Source organism: Cyrtonyx montezumae, unplaced genomic scaffold (assembly GCF_038088225.1).
Source record: "Cyrtonyx montezumae isolate F1298 unplaced genomic scaffold, pur_monq_1.0 scaffold_4, whole genome shotgun sequence".
Lineage (NCBI taxonomy): Eukaryota > Metazoa > Chordata > Aves > Galliformes > Odontophoridae > Cyrtonyx > Cyrtonyx montezumae.
The window spans coordinates 4,452,628-4,473,727 of record NW_027072045.1 but is presented as its reverse complement, the minus strand read 5'-3'; the positions used below and the strand labels follow the sequence as shown (position 1 = coordinate 4,473,727).

Genomic DNA, 21,100 nt, shown 5'->3' with positions numbered 1-21,100 from the left:
CTGAAGTAAAAAAAAATGCCAAGGCAGATTTTGTAACCTATACCAGACAAGGCTTTTTTAAAGAAAGGCACACACATGCTAAGAACCAGCATTGGTTGACTGTCCTAGGGCAGCAGAGTAAGCAGCTGGCTTCTCATGGTGTCCTACAGTATAATTTTCTGTCTGCATTAAATACGTACACTGTCTGTATAAAGTACATTCTCTAGTGCAGCTGAAAAGGCATTGCTTTTTGAGTCTCAGCTGACATCCAGGCATTACAACGTGTGCAGCCATAAACTCCTCCACGCAGATTATACATCTCAACTGCTAAAAGCTTTTGTTAAGAGGGAAAAAGCATGTTCCTGAGCTAGTGGAAAGAATGAAAGTGAAAAACATTTCCTGCTTCTATAAAATATGCATTTGAAAATACAATATTTCATTACAATGGTCATTTGGAAGCTGCAGCTGGGTTTTGTACAGTCTGATGTTGGAAACACTCAGGGTGGAGACAGCACAACCTCTGGGGCAGCTTGCTCCTCTGACCTGATGAGGAAAAGCTTTGGTACAGGTATGTTACAGCACTTGACTCTGGTTATTTGAAATCATGAGATAAATGTAAGCACCAGTGGCCTTTGACACTCCTCCATTTCTGTGAGATGTGGCCCTCCACCATCTGTCTTTGAGGGCCGTGCTTTGTCACTGGATGACCTCCTGTTTTGGAGGAGATAGCTCCTCATCAATGGAGCTAATCCATCTAATAATAACTATTTCTGGGAGGTAAAGAGAGTAGTTGGCTGGACCCTTGGTGAAGACAGCAGACAGGAATTCTTGCTCGTGCTTTGCTTTGCAGTATTTCACAGGGGATCTTACCTGGCAGGGTGCTCTACTGCTGCCTGTTTGATGTGTCTGTTGAGTAGGGTGGGATAAAAGAGTAGCTGATTTGTAGTGCCAGATGGGGCTTTGGCAGTCTAGTCCATGTCTAAACTCCAGGAGCTTTCCTAAAAACTTTTGTTGCCTTCACCATTGCAGATCGGGCTTTTAGAGGCCGTAAACACACACTTCCCATGGGCTTCCTGCTCTGAGTTTCAGTCTTGGCCATGGACGTTGCTGTCTGATCTGCACTGGGGACAGCAGAGGAGAAGTCTGAGTTTTTTTTGTCACCTCCCATGCTGCAGTGTCGTGACAAAGAACTGAAACTGTGCTCGAGGTGTGTTTTAACTTTAAAAGCTGAAAGCAGCTGAATGGCAGCAAAAGCACGCTCTGGAGTAGCAGTATGAAGAGCCTTAAGTGTTTGGCATGCAATCACCTGATGTTTCACTGGGACTCCTCACACGCTCCAATTTCAGCACTTGTTTGACTGTTCGACTGACCAAAGCCAAAAACTCCAAATACTGAATAATCACGTCTCATGTTGGTACCTGTAGAAGTATGTACATACTATTGATTCTGGATGCCTGGGAGTAATTTGAGCTCTGCTGATAAATCCCTGGGGGTTGTTTTCTCTCCTTCCTTCTCTCTCTCTCTTTCTTCTTTTAGAATTTATCTTAACAGATTATATACAAATATCAGTATCTGTTTGTTGGTGGAAATATGGGAGGTAGAAATTCTGAGTTTCGTTCCTTGCTGACACAGACCTCTTTTGTGGCCTTAGGAATGACATGTATGTATACAAAACATGGCAGAAATATTAACACCTAAGGAGTCGTTATGGCTGTTGATTAAGAAAGCCTTTGAAGAGGTATTTTTTAATATCACAATGTGATGGTATATCACAGAATTGCAGGAGTTGGAAGGGACCTCCAGAGATCATCGAGTTCAACCCCCTGCCAAAGCAGCTCCCAGCCCAGGTTGCACAGGTAGGTGTCCAGAAGAGCCTTGAATGTCTCCAGAGAAGGAGATCCACCACCTCTCTGGGCAGCCCGTGCCAGTGCTCCGTCACCCTTACGGTTTGAAGATTTTGGTTACAGTTTATACATTGACACTAAAATAATGACCTCCTTTTCAGACCCAAAGACAGACTGCTGAAGAAATCCAAATGTTTGCCAAAAAGTAATGTCTGTATTTATGATGGATCTGATCTGTAAAGATTAACCAGGTAGGAAATGGAGGCTGTTTTAAAGACTCTCTTCCACAGAAAATGAGATTGTTAATGTAAAAATTTAATTTTAAAACATAGAAGGGAAAAAGAGCAGATTCTAAAAATGCATACTTGGGGATGGCCTTAACCTTTGCAATCTCATTACTGTGGATGAGTTTCTCCATACGAACCAAGGCTGCGAGTCTGGATCTGTGCTAAATACTTTTATTTATTTACTGGGATAATATTCTGAGTGCTTTGAAATGCAATTCAGGATACTTTAAAGCATATTTATAATTCACTGCAACCGTTTGCTGTTCCCAGGTTATTTGCCTTTATCGGTTGTGTCTGATACATATTTATTCTGGTTTTCAATAATGCTGCGTGTAACAAAAGTATTTCACGTTCAGTTTGAGCTCTTTCAAGTTAAATAACCATAGCTTAGAAAACCATTAAAAACAAAACAAAAAAAAGAAAACAAAAATCAAACCTTTTTGATTTCTTTCATCATAAAGAAAGCACTCTAAAATCTCAGGATAAAGAAGCGAAATAAAATGTGAAAATTTAGTCTGAACTACAACATGGGTTCTGTTAAGTTCACATTTCTACCTCAAAAAAAGTCATTTGGAAGACTCTCATGGCAAAAATTATCTAACCAAAATGATATTTAGACGGAATTTGCAGAGCTGTACCAGAAACATTGATATGGAGACGTTGGTTTTGTGTCTTGCATCTTTTCCAGGTTCTGAAACAGGTCCTTTGAACCCCATCACTGTTGTTTCTGTCCGTTGGAGTCAGATCTCATAGACTCTTCCCAAAGATGCATGTTTTTTAACAAGGGGAGAGATGCTTCACAAAGATCTCCGTGCTAGTCATTCACTGAGGAAACTCACCAGTCGTCATTCACTGAGGAAACTCATTTCTGCAGATACTGCTCCTAAATGGTGCACTTGGCATCAGGAACAGTCCTCCTGAAACATCTCATTGGTGAGCATACATATTTATAGTTTATAATAGTATGCGTGAGCTAGTTGCTGCTTGGCTTCCTAAAAAACTGTTTAAGCAATTGCTTCCGTACCAATCCATGTTATGATACTCAACTCTTCACTTTTTCAAAACGTATTTAAATTGCCATCTAAAGCATATTGGCTCTAAAGAGAGTTGCTTAAGAGTTGGTGTGGCACTGTTAATACCCAGCCAGCACTTCTGTATGTGTGCACGTGACGGACGCACTTGGGATCAGATGCTGCTGCTTTATATCGAACCTGAGCTTTGTGTATTCCAAGGAGAATTCTCAAAGCAAAGAGGAACGTGGTGTGAGGGACATAGGGAAGGTGCAGCATCAGGCCCTTTACTTTTCACTTTCCTACAGCTATCTCCAAAGATTTATATTATTTTGACTATAATGGTGAAAACAAATTCATCGCTCATGTAGGTTGAGATCTTATCAGTCCAAGTTTAGTGCAAAGTGCATTTTACATTCAAGCTGTGAAACCTTGGAAATAGAGGCTTATAAGGACATTGCTGAGAGAGTGTTTAGCAGTTGATGCCAGCATGGTTGGCTAAAATAATCTTGTTCTTAAGGTAAAGATTTGGATCTGTTTTTTACACAATAATGTCTTGAAAATAGAGGGAACGCGTTTCTTAGGATGACTCATAAAAGTGCTTTAAAAATGCTATTAAGATTTAAGGCATAATGCAGATCCTCTAAATCTACTCTGCATTCTTTCACTGGGAATGAGTGACTTTTATGAAAACTGGGGATTATAAATCAAGAGCCTAAATAAGGGTGGTTTTTTTTGACATGTAAATATAGATTATACATTAGCTGAGCCCTGCCTTGACAGCCTTGTGTTTCCACCAGGGACAAACAAAGTGAGTATTATTCTCCTGAGCACCACTTTTACCTTGTAAAAGCCAGTTAGCACAAATGTAGGGAAGCATTGCTGCTGGGAGAAAATAGTTAGCGATTTGGGAAGGAGAACTTTCTGCTGTCTTGCTCAGTTCTGCTTTTTGTTCTTCCTGTTCGTTTATCTGCTGTGTAGGACTGTGTATTTTCATGGCAGTAACCATGCCAAGCTACCCTTCGAAACCATGAAACATCCTTGGGAAATGCCAACAGCTTTCCGTCGTGCTACTGCAAATATATCTGACCATTTGGCCTCATCCTCATTTGTTTTTCACATTGTATCCTGTCCCCACCCCATAATTCTTGGGTGAAATCTGGTGCAGCAGTGCCCTCCAGCCCCCCAGCTCCTGTTTGCAGCCTGGGCTTGCAGCAGTGGATTGCTCAGCCTTATCTGCCCTAAACTTCTATATTTAATCAAGGAGGGCTCTTGTTGGCTCAACTTATATAAAACATAGCTTGCCTGGATGGCTGACTTGTAAAGAAAGGGCATCTATCACTTTTATGCGGCATTTCAAAGAAAAAGGCATTTAATAACACCGTAAAACAAAGAAGGGAGTCTGCCTCAGTGCACAACTGGCCAGCTAATGATTAACTTCTTAGCACTTAATGGGTTTGTGGGAGAAAAAAGCAGCACTGAAGTGTTGCTCAGCATTGTGCTGAGGTGCTTGTTGCACTAAAGAGATACCAAAAGCACGTGCAGTTGGTGTAAAATAGTATGTAAGTCAGATCAAAATAGAGGAGATCTATGATACTTGCAAGTGCTTATGTATTTAAATGCAGTGGAGGCCTCGTGTGTGTACTGGTTTCCATAGAGTAATGCTCTTTTATTCGCTCTCTTAATTAATTTCTACTTCTTGGAGAACTAGGATTTTTTTTTTAATCATATTCCTCCTAACTACTTCAGAAGTTGTAGATAAACCCTTCTTCTTCTATCATCTATGATGGGTTGATTAACTCTTAACCAAAACAACAAGAGGCAATAAAATCCTCAGCGACATTTCTACATAATCCAAAAGCATTTCACAGCTATAGACCTAAAGTAGGGGTTAAAAACAAAACAAAACACAAAGTTGTTACAGGAAGGTGTGACTGTTTCATTTATAGTGATCTTATCCCTTTTCTAAAAACAAAGTTTACATGAGGCAGCTCTCCAATTGTCTCTCTTTATAGGGAATGGATGTAATCTTTTCCTTTCTTTTGGCAAAAGATTGTTCTGGTTTTTTTTGAGTTTCACATCTACCTTGCTAGTGCTCCATACAGTGCAATAACGACCTGTTGTGTGGAATTCAGTGTATGTATGCCTCAGTACTGTCCCTAAGGACAGTCTAAGGACACAATGGAGAGACAAGAAAATGAAAATAAGGAAAGATTTATATTTTTTTCTTTCAGATGAGACTGCAACTTTCAAAGGTTGTTACAAAACTTTTGGGTTTTTTTTTTAGGTTTTCCTTTGTCACTCTGAGTCATATATTTTTTTTTTCTGAAAAAAACAGGTACCTTATGTGTCTGGTATGTTTTTATGGATGCATATGGCAAAGAAGGAAGAAAAGGACCTGTTGACAGTCAGCTGGAAGACCCAACGCTGAATCCTCTTGAGGATTATTGTATACGAACTTTCAATTGAAACTGTAAAAGAGAGACAGTTGCAAAATATATAAATACTTTTTATGTCAACTATATGAAACTGCACACAGTACCTTTGCAACTGCTGTGGTGTGGAGCAGCAGCATCTTACCAAGTTGTCACAACCCCGTCCCCATTGCCATGGGAACTGCCACATGGCTCTGGCCTGCTTCCATTTTGGCCTACGTTTCTTAAAAGGTGTTTGAACTTCTGCGAACCCAAAAAGCCTGTGCTCAGGACGTGGGGCAGTGATTATTAAACACTTTTTCAATGTCTCTAACAGCTTTCACCCAAAGACCTTAGGACACTTGAATGCACTCATGATTAACTGCACTCTCTGCCCTCTGTCCCTGTAGAAAACACCTGGGAAAGCCCTGTCAACTCTGAATATACTTTCCCAACATGAGGACACAGTGGAGCAGGACCTGGACCAAAACGTAGTTTAAAATACTTCAGGGTAGAAGTGGTTCCGCTTTCCAGCTCTGTGGATTGAGTGACCCTTTTCTTCACCGTGATTTAAACTGTTAAAACTACTTCCAAATTCCAGCCAAAACAGACACAGCTCACCACCAGATTTTTCTGATGATTATACAGTGAGATGAAGTATGGGTGTGTGATTTGAAGACATGGCTTCCCATGTTTTCTTTGCCCTTTGAAGAGGAGGAGGGGAAGGAAAGAAACAAACTTTTCTACTGCAACATACCATATAAAAAATGCATTAGAGAATGAGCTCTGCACCAGTGTTAAGATGACAGCGATCAGGTAGATGTTACCCATAATCCATAGTCAGTCACTTCCATTGACCCAAATAGAGAGCTGGCACTTCTAGTTGTGTTTCCTCTAGGAATGTCCTGCAGTACTAGGGCCATGGTTCGGTGGTGGCACTTGGTAGGTGAGGTTGAAGGTTGGGCTTTGAAGACCTTGAAGGCCTTTTCCAATCAAAATCCTTCTATGGTGTTATGAGTCTATAAAGAGGCCCTTGTCAACCTCTTGAAAAAGAGAGCTGCCTCAGTCACTCTCCACCACAGGTGGTGTTTCAACAGCAATTGCTTTCTTCTCAAGTAAAAAAAGTCACATTTGTGCTATAGCCCAAGCTGCAGCTGGTTTTGCTGCCTATGGGACTGGATTTTGTTTGTTTGAATACCTCTGAAAGCAACTGTCAACATTGATGCTTGAGAGTCTACTTCATCCTTTCAATATTTAGGACACAGCTAACCATAAAACCACAGAGGTGCACAGCAGAGCTGTCTGCCAGCTCTCTTACGTGACTGGGATTTTATAGCGATATCACACCTAGGTGTGACTGACGATTCATAAAGACCCAGAAGTTGGAGGTGGAAAAGATTGTTAGGTCACCAGCTCCATTTCCCTGCCAGGGTGGGATATGCTGCAGGTGTTTCTGCTCTGAGACTCACAGAAGTGCTGTGCCAGTGCTGGTTGTCATTAATTACTGCCCTTGGGAGCCCAGGGCTAACTCCTGTTGTTCTGAGCACTGCCTTCCTATAGCAGTGATAATCCCGTGCTCTGTTCTTCCCAGATTTAGGCCATCACCATTCGAAACATGATCTCCTGTGATCTTTTGTCCAGAAGAATGGAGCAAAATAAAGCACATGGGTTAATTTGTTATATACAGATGGCTGGTGAGAGCTGGACAGGGACTTGTTCCCACTCAACATGATCTATCTGTGCCTATTTTAAAATCAAGGGGCACTTTTAACCATGAATGGACATCCCTATAGCAAAAAGAAAGCGTTCTCTTCTCCTCCTCAGTAGTTGAGTGGTAGACAAGTCACTGGAGTCTTTTATTATAATATTTTCCGCACAGGAGAGCTATTGGTTACTAGACACATTTTACATTGTGCTTGTACTTGTAGAATTTGTACTTGTACATTGTTGGTTTGTGTTTTTTTTTTTTCTGCTTTTCATATTTCAAGTATGAGATTCTTCCACAATTTTACAAGACCCTTAATACATTTGACACAAAGAAATTAGAATTAAAGCAAATTGCAGTTCCCTTCTTACCACAAGCTGAAATCGTGTTTGCTCTCCAACTGCACATCAACTGTTGACATTAACTAGCAGATATGCCACTTCCATGCCAGGGTTTCATTCCTGGACCATGAGATCAGGCTGATTCTGTGAAAATAAATATGAAAGAAAACACACTCAGTGAAATGTTCAGCTCATAAAAGCACAGTGCTAAGAAATCTGGGCAGCCACCTCCACCCCCTCTGAGGTTGCTTGGCTTGCAGCTTGCACTTCTTAAGATTTGCATTATGGTTGGTTTTTTTGTTTGTTTTTTGCAGGTGACCAGTATGAACCCATTTTTGTTTTGTTATAAAACTACATGCAGTCTCCAGTTCTCCCTACCCAACACTGTTTTGGGTGAACTCTTCTCTAGATACTGCAAGTATCAGTTTTTTGACTGCTTTTCAGCTGCTTCTGTGTCGTAATAACCTGGCACTTCCTCAGTTTGCTTTGTTACAAACCCTGAGAGTTGTGTTTTTTTCCTTCTCTTTGTCAGCTTCCTTAAGTTTCAGGCATGACCCTACAGTGTGACCCAGCACACTGTGAGCCTACTCCTTCTGCACAGTGGCACACATCCTCCTTGCCTGATATTTGGAAGATTTGCCTATAGGACAAAGAAACACAGAATCCTTAGAGTTGGAAGGGACCTTTAAAGGCCATCTCATCGAAATCCCCAGCAATGAACAGAGACAGGCACAGCTAGGTCAAGCTGCCCAGGGCTTGATCCAGCCTGGTTGTGGAAGTGTCCAGGGCTGGGGCATCCACCACATCTCTGGGCAACCCGTTCCAGTGCCTCACCACCCTTACTGTAAAAAGTTATAAGAAGCAACTGTGCTAATAGAAAACTCACAGTATTTCTTCTGGGCTGGCAGTCTTGGCTGTGGAGCAGCACTTAGATCTCCTCAAGGAAGGTCATTGCCAAATTCAGCCTCTGGCTGCAGGTGGGGACAACAGCAGCCAAGTTCATTCAGCCTTTGTTATCACCTTTGAGCACATCCAGTCTGATGAAGTGGACCTGTTCTCTGTCATCCCTTTCTCTTCCATCCAGACTCTGCCCAAAAAGACATAAATAAAGTCAGTACACTTATGCTTATCACACACAGTATTTGCTCCATCCTTTCTCTGAAGATTTCCCAAACTCAGGACTACCCATCTCTACAGGCAATCCTTCCTTCATTTGGTGATACACTGAGGGCTCTGTGAATCTGCTCCTTTCAGGATCAGGGCTGATGAAAGACCAGAATAGGTGAGTAACCATCTAAAGGAAGAAAAAGGAGAAGGAAATTCTCCTCCCTGGAATAGTGTTTAAAGCTGAACAGGGAGTCCTGGGTTGAAAGGTTAGGAAGAGAAATTATTTTAGTTTCTGGTGGAGTTCTTGTTGGAGGAAAGTGTTGAAATGAGACAGCTCTGGGGTTGAGAAAGTTTCTATGATCAAGTATGTGGTAGCTGAGAATTTGCTTTAAATAATTTCAGTAAAACTAGTGAGCAGGGAAATTAATTTCCTTTCACAATGATGTGGTGGAAAGGCAAAACCTTGGGTTACACCTCAAACAAAAGGAAAGGTAAATGCCATGCATTAAATTCCTTGTGCATTTCCTAGTTACACAGACAGCTATGAGATTTATAGTGTAGATGCAGCAGTTGGAAGTACACACTCACCTTGCCTGACCTCCCACACAACACCAGCCTTTGAACCTGACCCTGTAATTTCTGCATCAAGTACCTCCCCCTGTTTGAGCCATAACATATCCCTTAGATATCCATCTAGTCTCAACTGGGAGACTACAAATAAAGGAAATCCATCACATCCGTAGGTAGCTGTGTTTAAATCACTAAGATAAGCCTGTATATCTAAGGCTTCTCCCGAGGACAAGACAGCAACAAGAATTTGCAGCAGAGGCCAGCACTCATGGGAGGGTGAACATCTGCAGGTGCAGACATTACATTCACAAAGCTCAGAAATGGGGAAAGCACAAAGCATCTGTAGAGGTGCCACAGAACACAAATGTAAGGTTGTTATGTAGAGGTCTTACTCAGAAATGCTTTCTTCACAAAGTTAAAAGGACCTTAAGACTCTGATGGAATTAATAAATTGGTCTTCAAGGCTAACTGTTAGGAGACTAGACAAAATTAAATGAGAGCAATAAAACCAACTTGAGAAAGCAAGAGGGTGTGGGGTAGCAAGGGATTGTTATGCTAGCAGTGAAAACATGTCTAATTTTTATGCTCTCCCTTTATAAACCTTTTTGTCCCCACTAATGCATAAAATGTTATCAAAAACTTCAAGTGAAGTATTGTTAGAACAGGAGCCATTCAAGGTTTTGTTTTTTTTTCTTGTTAGTAGTAGCTTTGCCTCGTAGAGAAAAGAAGGAAGTGCATTTCTATCTCTCTGCTACCTGTACTCTACCCCAAATCATACCATGGACCACAAAGAGATAATGCATCCTGAACTGAAGACAACTGCCACGTTCCTTCTCCTTCTGCAGCATCCTTGGCACCTCCTCCCTGGAAGGGAAAATACAAGGTGGTTGCCACCATCACATTCACTGTCCCAGTGTAGAGATAATGCTTGTCAAAAAGATGCAGTCACGGTTTCTCAGACCTGAGCACGAACTTTCAGGCACACTGCTTGTATTGCAATTGCAGTAGACAATATGCTTTCTGCTCTTCACATTACTGAAGCAGCATAGTTCTTACCAAAGCCTTAACAAGTTGGCTGACTTGAACCACGTAATGGCTGTGTATCCCTTTCTTATAGATCTGTTGATATGTTTTAACATGTCCAGGAATTTCCTTGTCTTCCCGTGTTTTCTTTTCTCTTACCTCTAAACCTGTATAGTAAGCCCATAAACCCTTACATTTTTGCTTAATTCCTCTTCTGCCTCCCAGTCTCCTACTACGGACCTACTGTTCTTAGCATGCATCAATCAAAGCTTAAATCCCAAAGCAAACACCTCACCCATGTGGCTGCTAGGTGCAGCTGGGTGGCAGAACCTCACATAGCAGAACCAAGGCACTGCCCAGACCCCAGCTGGGGCACACCACCCCAACTGCTCCATTTTCATTGCATTTCCCTGGAAAGGCTGTCTGCAAGATATGTTGCTCATTCTGTAGAATAAACCGTGGCTGACTCACTCAGGAATAACAATAGGATTTCCTCTGAGGGGATGTGTGTAGAAATGCCCTTTCAGTGACTGCCACTTTCAGATACCTGGTTTCACTTCCTATTCAAACAGCATTAACCTGTATATTTCCCCATGCTATTTTTCCTTGTCTTCTATTTGTTGTTCCATCGGTGAGACCTGTGAAGTTTAAACCATCTGGCTTTACAGCCAATTCTGTTCCATAATCTCTTATTAGATTTATTTCTTACCTGAGTTAACTTTCCCACTGATAGTTCTTCAGTTCCTTTGCCTTGCTCTGTTTTTCCAATTAACAGTCATCCAGGAGAGATTTTGCAGCGTTTAAGATGGCTGAGGTAACTCCCAGGTTATATTGTTCCAAGTGTTTCTGTGTTCATCCAGACCACTCAAGTACTACGTTTGCTTTCATGCTATAGAAAGAGCTGTTCCACATTTTTAGTGCGTCTCAGGACAGAATAGCCACTATTGTTCCTAAATGACTGCACAGGCATCTGAAAACTATTCTGGTTAATTTAACTACAAAGGTATAATGAACCCAAAAAATGCAGGAACCTTACTTAGATTCAGGAAAATCTCTTTCAAGGCTAATGAGATTCCCCATGCCTCTCAGAAAACTACCCAAACAAGTACTCTAGTGTGGGTTTTCTTTCCCTCATAGAAACCTCTTAAAAGGAGAGTGAGAGGGTCACCACCAGGTCAAGAGCTTGTAGTTATGAACATTACCTTTCATTCACTGGAATCAGTCGACTCACAGCCCTGCATGATGTTGGGTACAGCCTTGTGTCACCAGTTCTTCAACACAGGGGAAAGTGTTCAAGCGTGCAACCCAAAATTCTATGCAGTCCAATAATCCACCAGTCCCATCCAAAACTTGATTTAAAATGATACGTAACTGTTAAGGAAATAGCACACACTGTGTTTATTCATCCAGCATTCATTTCAAATTATGGTCAGCTTATCTAGCAGTTATTTAAATGTAGTTGACCTGTACTTTGTGAGTTAAACTTAAAAAAGCTCCTAAATGCTTCTTATAAAGAAAGTACTATCATCTTTAAAATATTAGTCCCATGATATATTAAAAAAAAAAGCAAAAGAGGAAAAGATAACGTCGTCAAAACATGTGGAATCTAGCGTACTCTCAGCAGTTTTACAAACACCAAACTGAGTGGCACAGCAATACTTTGGAGGGAAGGGAAGCCATCCAGAGGAACCTGGACTGGCTGAAGAAGTGGGCCTGTGTAAATCTAATGAGGATCAGCAAGGACAAGTTGCACATGAGCCAGCAGTGCATGCTTGCAGCCCAGAGGGCCAACTGTATCCTAGGCTGCATTAAAAAAGGGTTGACCAGCAGGGAGAGGGAGGTGACTCCCCGTCTACTCAGCTCTTGTGAGGTCCCATCTACAGAGCTGCATCCAGGCAGCCATCAGGAAAAGTTGATGAGAAAGGCTATTCAATAGTCTACTATAATAGATAGATTCTAATTATTTTGGTCTTTGTAAGAAATAATTTCTGAGGACATACGAAATACTGAAGTCTACTTTTGTAGCACATAGCGCAATTAATGCATCTAGTTAGTAACCTAGCCTCAGGAACATGGACACAGAGGTTATAAGGACCTGATGATTGTCTGATAGCTGCCTAAAATGTTCATTTTCCAAAAGCAATTAGGTGCTAACGAGGTCCTGCCTGATTTTGGGCACCACTTCTAAAGGAAGTGACTAGTTTAGCAAGTGCTGGTTTATCCAGTGCAAGACAGTATTTGTAATGCTATAATGTGACAGAAAGTACAGCAATAATAGCAGGGTAGCAGAGCATTTGTCCACAGCAAATGAAGATAAAATGAAGATAAGCCCAACTGCAGCAGCCATAGACACAGAAATGGAGGAAGAGGGAACAAAAATCAACTACTTACTTCCAGAAGACTGCAGATATACAGGGAACTCCAGTGAGATACCCTCTCCTCCACTACCAACACTTAAATGAGGTCTGGAAAGGGGTGGATCCTGGCTCCAGCCCTTCTGGTCACTCAGGTACATTGAATGCACCTGAGCTCCCCAGGGTTGTCCCTGCCTTCCCACCAGGTGCACTGAATTTGGGAAGCCGCATCCAAATAACTCCCAGTGGTTTCTAAACCATATCATAAAGAAAAAAAAAAAGAAAGAAAGAAAGAAAGAAAGAGAAAAGGAATGAGAGAAAAAAACCACCACCAAACAACATTAGTGCTGTTCCTACAATGAAATTCACAGATGAAGGTAGATCTGTGCTGTCCAGTATGACCACCTGACTTCTGGTTCCCATCCAGACCACTTTGCATATCTGAATTAGAATACTTAAGAGTTGGAAGGGACCTCTAAGGGCCATCAAATCCAACTCCCCTGCAATGAACAGACACCACAGCTCCATCAGGTTGCCCAGAGGATTTTAGTTATAACAAGTTACAGCTCACGCTGAGAATTCAGAAGCAAATCATGTTCAACCTACATCTACTTCAGGCTAGATGTGTTCTGCGTCTGTTTTTCTAGGTCTTGCTACCACTTATTTTCTTTGATTGGTTAACACAACATTAGTTGTTATTACTGAAGCGAAATAAAGTTAAATCAGAGATTTTCCAAAAGGTTATAGGAACTATGGACTCATCACCCAGGAAACCTCGCCAGGTACATGTCAACTGTGGTCACAACCTGTATAGAAGTGTTTGAGGAAATTTTCTTTCATTTGTCTTAGTTTTACGTATCATGAGGTGCTTAATAAGATGCCATGTGTAATGCTTAAGTGAGCTGCTTCTACTTTACAAGTGCAATTACCCTAAGACAAGCCAGGTTTTGTGTGGATTTCTGCTGGGATGCTGAGGAGGTGGCAGGTGGTGGTGTGGTCGGTGCCAACTATGACGGGGCTGCATGACTGGAAAGAGAAGCAGAGGTGAAAAATGTTACCGCATTACTGGGTCGCCTTTCCCCTCCAGAGCTTCCTGCTCTGAAGGGTAGCCTTGCTGGTCAAAGGCTCTCATTGTGCCCTTGGTAGATCTAAATAACATGAAATGTTCAGTGTGGGTGGGCAGTTAAGGCTAAGGCAAATGCCATGCATTGCCAAACTGTTTTTTTTTTCTTTAGCAAGGGGCAAGATACATTTCAACAGATGCTGTTTGAAAGAAATAATCACAGAGATATAGGAAACACCTGCAGGCCTTTGTTGTGTGAGTCTCTACCAGGGGGCCCAGCAGGAGTGCGAAACCTACTTGTACCTTTTCTGCAAAATTTTTGCTTTAACATCCACAGAGCAGGAAAAAAAAAGAAGTGCCTGTTGATTGAGCATGCTTTGCTTGTGAAAATGAGCTTGGATTTCATCTCCATTATTCACGGAGGATGGTGGCATACAAGAAGGGCCAGAAGCATCATCACATCCAGAGCATGGCACGCCTGCACCCACCTGTGGGACACCATGCTGGCTTTTCATCTTCATCAGGGCAGCCCCTCTCCCTGGACTCCTGTGTGCCCTGGTGCTCATGAACACAGCTCAAAGTACAAATGTCATTCACCTGTGGGAGCCTTGTACCCACCAGGTGGGTCCAGTGCTACGAAAAGCTTTGACTTAACTCGTCTACCTCTGCTACAGCTCTTAAGAAAATATCTCAGTCACTCACAGTGCTAGCTAATGCCATCGTATCTCTATAAAAACCATCACAGCAGTGGTCTAAGCCATGGCAGTAGTACAGCCTGGAGCTGTGGAGGTCTTGGACCACATAGCGTGTTCGTTATGTCAAAGACCTTTTCCTGGACTCTAGCTGCAGATTCTAGCATGTATTAGTATTTTACAAGCACACATAGCCTGTCTCTGCTCTGATCCAAGCAAACTGGAAGTCATGTAACCACGACAGGTACGGGAGAAAGTCGAAGAGATAAAAAATTGAGAGTCTGAGGTAGGAGTGTAATAAAGCTATATTTGCCTGCAAAAATACTATGCGTTCATGTACCTTTGCTCTCTCTGCCAGAAATATAGAAGTATATAGGACATACAAAGAAAAAAAAATAAATCACTTTCCAGCATCAACTGAAACTAATCTGCATCTTTATAGGCTTCAACAAACACCCTGTAGAAAGATCCCTGTTGGATGAGCCCCAGCATGTGGCTCTTGTCAAAACTTACTACACAGATTTCATCATCGTGAGACATTGATCTGTTTCCTGTGTCTGCTTGCAGTCAGATCTATTTACTTTGGTCTTTAAATAAACTATTGCTGTACTTGAGGGGTTTTTCTTTGTCCTGTAGAAGTAGGAAGCAACTGGAGTTCTGGCTCACATGTATTTAAAAATTTTTTTTTTAACATTTCCATTGTAACTTATTTTTAGAGAGTATGACCCAGAAAATATCAGTCTTTACCTTTGCTGAGTTCTCAGCGATATGCAGCAGCAAACCCATCCTTGCAATGCTGAACCAAACTGGTTTGATCTAAAAACAACTATGAGGTAATAAATAGGGAACCCCAGGATGCCACTTTTACAAGTCTGTTTCCTGTAAAAAGCTTCTACTCTTTTACATTTGTTTTCTCAACAGAAGAAAGGCCTCCTCCTTTATTGGAATAGTATGAAAAAACAGAAAAGAGAAAGAGACCATCTAGGGCTGAGGGAATGCTTACAAATCCAGTGTATTTGTTGGGTTTTAAAAAAGATTAAGATCTAACCTAAGCATTTGAAGATTTCTCCCTTGAAAAGTCATGTATGGATGTATCTTGATCTTTCATTGTAAGAAAAAGAAAAGATATATATCTTTCTGTTCTAGGGTATGGCTCTGAGTTCTACACTCTGACCTGGACAACAGTTTCACTGTCTTACAGGAGCCAGAGATATTTTCTTCTCAAAGTTTGCTCCCTCAGGTGAACTCTGCACTGCTGAAGCGAGAAGTGCAGTGCTATGCATCTGTACAGTAAAATACCACTGAATTTGCTGTCCAGAGGCTCTTCTCTGTGATGGCAGAGAGGAAATAAATCTTCCACTAGAAATGGATCTCCTCTTGCTCTAGCTTCTGTGATTATGTTACTATAGGTATCATTGCAGTTGTAATAAGGTGAATCAGGAGAGAATAATATTTCTGAAAGCATGATGCATCCAAATCTGATACTGCCGTTCTGCTTTGGCATCCTCCAAAGTGGGGCACAGTGGTGATGGTTGAACTTGATGATCGTAGAGGTCTTTTCCAACCTTTCTGATTCAGTGATCTTACTTGGAGGAAATAACAGTATTAAATGATTTATTTCCCTCTTCATTTCAGGCACTGTTCTCAGTACGCATTTTGTAGCATGATAAAGATCTTGGCTGTCAGGGAGAAGAAAAGAGTTACATGAAAATTTTGCTTTGCTTAAGGAGCACCATTCCTGAAAGTTTAATGGTTGCTTTAAGCAGAATGGACTTTGGCCTGCAGGAAATGACAGATTTGGGTTCATTATGGTATTGATAAGCAGAGAAACTACTTAAAAAGTGTGCAAAATTCTTTTCATCTGACAGGTAACTGATAAATCTTCTTGGATTAATGGATCATTATACAGGATGTCCCTGCAGGCTAAGGTTCTGCTCCTTCCCTGCTGGCAAGTTATAGCACGATGAAGGTATGCAAACACCAAAAGAATCTCTTCGATCTTGATTGTTGTCACTCAGTGAAGTGCTGGGATACCAAGCAACCAAAATAAGGCCCATTGCCATCAAAAACCTGCCATGCTATTGCTGAGAACTAGAACAATATGTAAGAAACAGCACACCTATTTCTTTTTTTTTATGTTTATCAGTAGAACAAAAGGATCCATAACTAGAGATGAAATTAAAAAAATACTAGAAGTGCCACCAGCACTGATGTGAAATAGGTAACTTCACACTGGGCTTTGTTCCTGTTTTGTGTCTGGATACCACTGGAAGTGATGCATGGAGGTGCTTGCCTTTTTCCCTACCAGCAATAGCTCTCTTCTTTCAGGGATGACAGGCCAATATCATCCTAGGTTGCACTGAGTTCATACCAGCACTATTTCTCCTTCATGGATCAAATAGCAGGAATTGGAATGAACCTTCCTCATATTCTCTTTCAGGATCTCCTCCAGGCAAAACTTTGAGGTTTGCATAACTCTGAAAACTAATCTGAATTCACTTTGGCAATGAAAAAATGCCCCTTATTTTTGCCAAGCAAAGATATATTTCTTCTTAGCAGCATCTTTCATTGCTAGTATGTCATTTATATCTTATCCTTCCTTCTCCCCTCTCTTTTCCTCTCTTGCTGTGTTTTTTCCTTCATATAAGGACATTTCTACATATACTGTTTTGGGCATGCTGAGACAAGAGTGGTATATCAGAGTGTGTGAATCTGATGTGGTCAAAAAAAATTTACTTTGTGTTCTGAATGTGTTGCTGAAAACTGAAAGATGATATGAATAAATAGAAAAATCGATTTTCCTTCATTTCTTGAAGTACTCCTAAAAGAATCCCTAAGAACAGTCAAAAAATAAAAGAAAATAAGAATATCCCTTTGTAATTAATAAAGAAAAATGTGTTTTTAATATAACATTGCCAGAATAAAAGCAAAGCAGCTATCATCTTCAGTTTTGATCAAGGCAAAGAATTTCTGTGATGCTTTTCATATTCTCATATGAAATATTAATCTGTTTGGACACAACTACAGCCACAGGGATGTCAAGGGGTGGTTCTTTCTCCCATAAGAACTTCATAACAGCAGCTACAGAAGGCTTAGATCTAAATCTCCAACATCTTTTGGGTGGTTTCTGGAAATTGTGTCTCAAATATGGATGCTGCTTTGCTCCCCCCAAAATTAAGTTGTGTGTATGTCTGCTCAGTGACTTCTTGCTGCTTCTTGCAGCAGTTCTTGTGGGTTCTTGGAAAATTCCTGAATGTAGCAAGCCCCATAGTGATAATCTCAAATTCCTGATGATTTTATGTTTTCTGAAACATCACAGATGTGCCCTGCCTTTACGTCCAAGATGCCCAGAAATTGATTGTTCTCCCCTGATTCAAGCTTTTATCTTTTGAGGAAGAGGAACAATAAAACCATTGAGCTGCACACTATGGATTTAAATCAAGAGGTGTCAGAGGGGCCATGCAAAGAGGGGTGCTGCTAAGACAGGTTAGAAAAAGGTCAGGCTGGATCACATCGATCACTGGTTTCAGCTTTAACCATGCAGAGGAAAATCACTAAGGCACAACACCAGCAATGCACAGCTTTCATCACAATTTTGTCAGCTCTGCGGTTGATGGAGTACAGGTTATAAGTGAGTCCTTGATGTTAACTATGGCAATGCCCCATGGAGTTAAAGTTAATAATAAAGAAGGGAACAAGAGAACATGATGTTGTACAAAAGGGGCAGGCTGAAGTGATTTATTGGCAGGGCTGAATTTTTCATTATGATGTAACGGGGAAAAAATTTTAAAATACCAATAACTTTTCTAAGTTTTATATGGCTAGAGACGAGTGCTTTGCAGAAAGAAGAGTATGCAGAGGATGTTCTTTCCTTACACTGTATAATTATTCCATAGTGAAAAGTACCTGTTGCATTTACGCTCTAATCCTTCTCATAAATTACAGATTATACTCACTGCTCCTCAAGGTTTCCTGCTGCTGATGTCATTGTGCTTAATTCATCCTTTACATCAGGGTTAATCCTGGCTTGCTTCACTTTAGTGAATTTTCTTATTTGTTGTGGTATAGAGGTATTTAGAACTCTAAAACTGAGATATCACTGAAACAAAAAGAGAATCTCTGTTAATAGGAGCTGAAGAGCAATGTCACTCTTTTCTCTCAGTAGATCACATTCACAAAGAGAAACCATAGGGAGGAAAGAGTTCACCATACGTTAGGTCCTTTTCAAGGAGAAAATGGAATCCAGAAACAGATTTGAGTACATTACATAACAAATACAAAGCATACCACTCCATACAAAGAGATGACAAGATGATAGCCCCTCTGTACAAATACATTGAAAAAGAATAATAATAATTGATGAAAAAGATTGTTTTCATAAGCCAAAGATGCATCATCTATTGGCCACACAAGATGGAATCATTGTCTATCAATTTTAACTCTTCTGCCTGGAGCAACATTACCTGTATTAAAGATATTGCTTAAAAACAAAAAAACTTCCTTATTTTCCAAACCCTGGGATGTGCAGCTGTTTCCCTTCTCCTTCCCTTCTACGGTGATTTCTGCTGGTGTGTAGGAACCTCCTGCTTAATCTTTGGATTTATATGATCCTCTCTATGGAAGCTGTTGGTTTTACTAATGGGTTTAATTGTTATTCATTTTGTCACTTAATAAAGGTGAAAAAGACCAGAGGAGCTGTTCTGTCACCTTTGTAGCATCACTGCAGCTGAGGTTACAGTTGGTCTGGTAAAGAACCTGTGGGTAAGTATTATCATTTGCCACTTCTCAGCTGGGCTCCCTCATTTGAATGGCTAAAGGCCTTAGGCAAAGCAAGTTGATTTTATGGGGTTATAAAATTCTATCCCAGTAAAACAGACTAATTGTTCCATCTCTTCTAGCCTGTGACTGCTAATAAAATTATTATGGTTGTTTGGATTAAGGAAACGTTGTTCATAATAGCAACACGTAATGGTTTTTTTGGCTGGAAGGAGGGTTCACTGTTGTGCCTTCATAACAGTAAATAAGAAAGGATATATCAATTAAACTTATCAGCAACATTGCTGGGAGAGATGAGACCTAAAATGCTAAAATAATATCCCTCTATTCAGAATTCCCAAAGGAATTCCCACTACTGTTAGATTCAGGGTATTGACCTTAGGCCAACATAGCCGCAGCTAATCTTGCAGTAACTGAAGCATGCCTTTGACATCATCTCCTCACTGGCTGATTGCATTGTGCCTACTTGTTCTCTCTCAGTATTGTGTTACCTGAAAGGTAACTCCCCCAGCAGCATTAAACCAAAACTAATTTGGCCTGCCTTAGAAACACAAGTTCGTTTTCTACACTAGTGATTTTCCTGGGCAAGTTAAGTGAGCGAGGTAGAAGTTGGTGCATCGGTATTTGGTGGAGCTCAGTGACTTCTGGCATCACTCAGGGTTTGGGAAGTCAGCTTTGCTGCTGCTTTTCTTTCAACATAATTGTTTCCATCAGGACAATATGGGTTCTACAGGCTTCCAAATCCAAATACTAACGTTTTATTCCCTCACCATGTGTAAATGAATATAGGAATTATGGAATATTATAATTATTTTCTTGGGGTAGTTTAGAGAACGTAACACCGTAACACATCCATCACACTGCTATTTATAAACACGAAGTGGCTGTCTCACTTAAGACAGCTGGCTGACTACGTGGCTTACAAGATATAAAGCACTTCTCTCATCATGTTTGCATTTGTGGGGATACTTTTTTTTCTTACACTTTGTCACACATTGTAGTTGAATTCCTGATCCCTTGCATGACAGCCTGTGTGCTAAACTAACAGTGATTGAAACGGTGGCCATATTAAACATGATATAAATAATACAAAGATGGTTATAATGCAAACTTGAATTCACCTACAGATTCTGTAACACTTCATCCTTTACCTTTCCATGAATTGGCAGAAGAGTATTTTTTTGTCCTTGAAATCACTTGTTCATTTCCTATAACGATAAAGAACAGGACAGCACGTTACTCTACAGATTTCCTGGATAACACAAGATCGATTTCAACACTGAGTTTATTTTTTTCCATTTCAAGAACCAGGTGGTATCTCCACTAAATGCCTGCACGAATTCATGAATTCACAGCTGATGTAAATCATCAAATCTCCACTGCCTCCTATGTCGGTGCAGTATAACTTCAGGAAAAGCCAAGGTCCTCAGAACAACTTAAAGTGTTTGGGTTTTTTAACTATAATGATGGTATAGCCACATCAGATAAAATAGAAAAATATATTTTATATTTGTATTTTAAGTAAAATGTGTTACTTAATATGAGTGCTATTCCAACCATGCTACTCATCCCAGGAGCTGAAGTAATCCAAGTTCTCTTGGGAGGAATTGAAGTCTGGGATAACCCTAGTGCACCTCCCACTCCCATCTTTGGAGCGAGGTGAAAGGATTTAGGACAGATTTACCATGGCAGCAAGCCTAAGTCCACCTATTTAATTTCAGAACTGGTTTCCCTTGTTGTAAAAGATAAACACAGAGCCTTTCTCTGTGCATCATTTGGTGGAGTGTAACCTCTCTTGATCAGGCACCGTATAACTGCAGAACGTCTGTACCTGTATTGGTTCTGCTGTTGGTCCCTCTGCTACTGCTCACACAGCGATTTAAAGGCTGTCCATCGTGTGACTTCTTTGGGTGCTTGTTAGATTTATGTCAGAGT

General features: G+C 40.8%; 1 long non-coding RNA gene across 2 annotated transcripts; it reads right to left on the bottom strand.

Annotated features, from left to right (window-relative positions):
• Nucleotides 1–11,503: 11,503 nt before the first annotated feature.
• LOC136055169 (uncharacterized) lies at nt 11,504–20,373 on the bottom strand. Of its 2 annotated transcripts, none has more exons than XR_010622816.1 (3): nt 20,317–20,373; nt 12,672–12,886; nt 11,504–11,551 (listed from the first exon to the last, which is right to left on the bottom strand). It is a non-coding gene; the product is annotated as an uncharacterized LOC136055169 (long non-coding RNA). The 2 variants fall into 2 exon arrangements; XR_010622815.1 differs by lacking the exon at nt 20,317–20,373 and adding an exon at nt 15,438–15,915.
• Nucleotides 20,374–21,100: the final 727 nt, after the last annotated feature.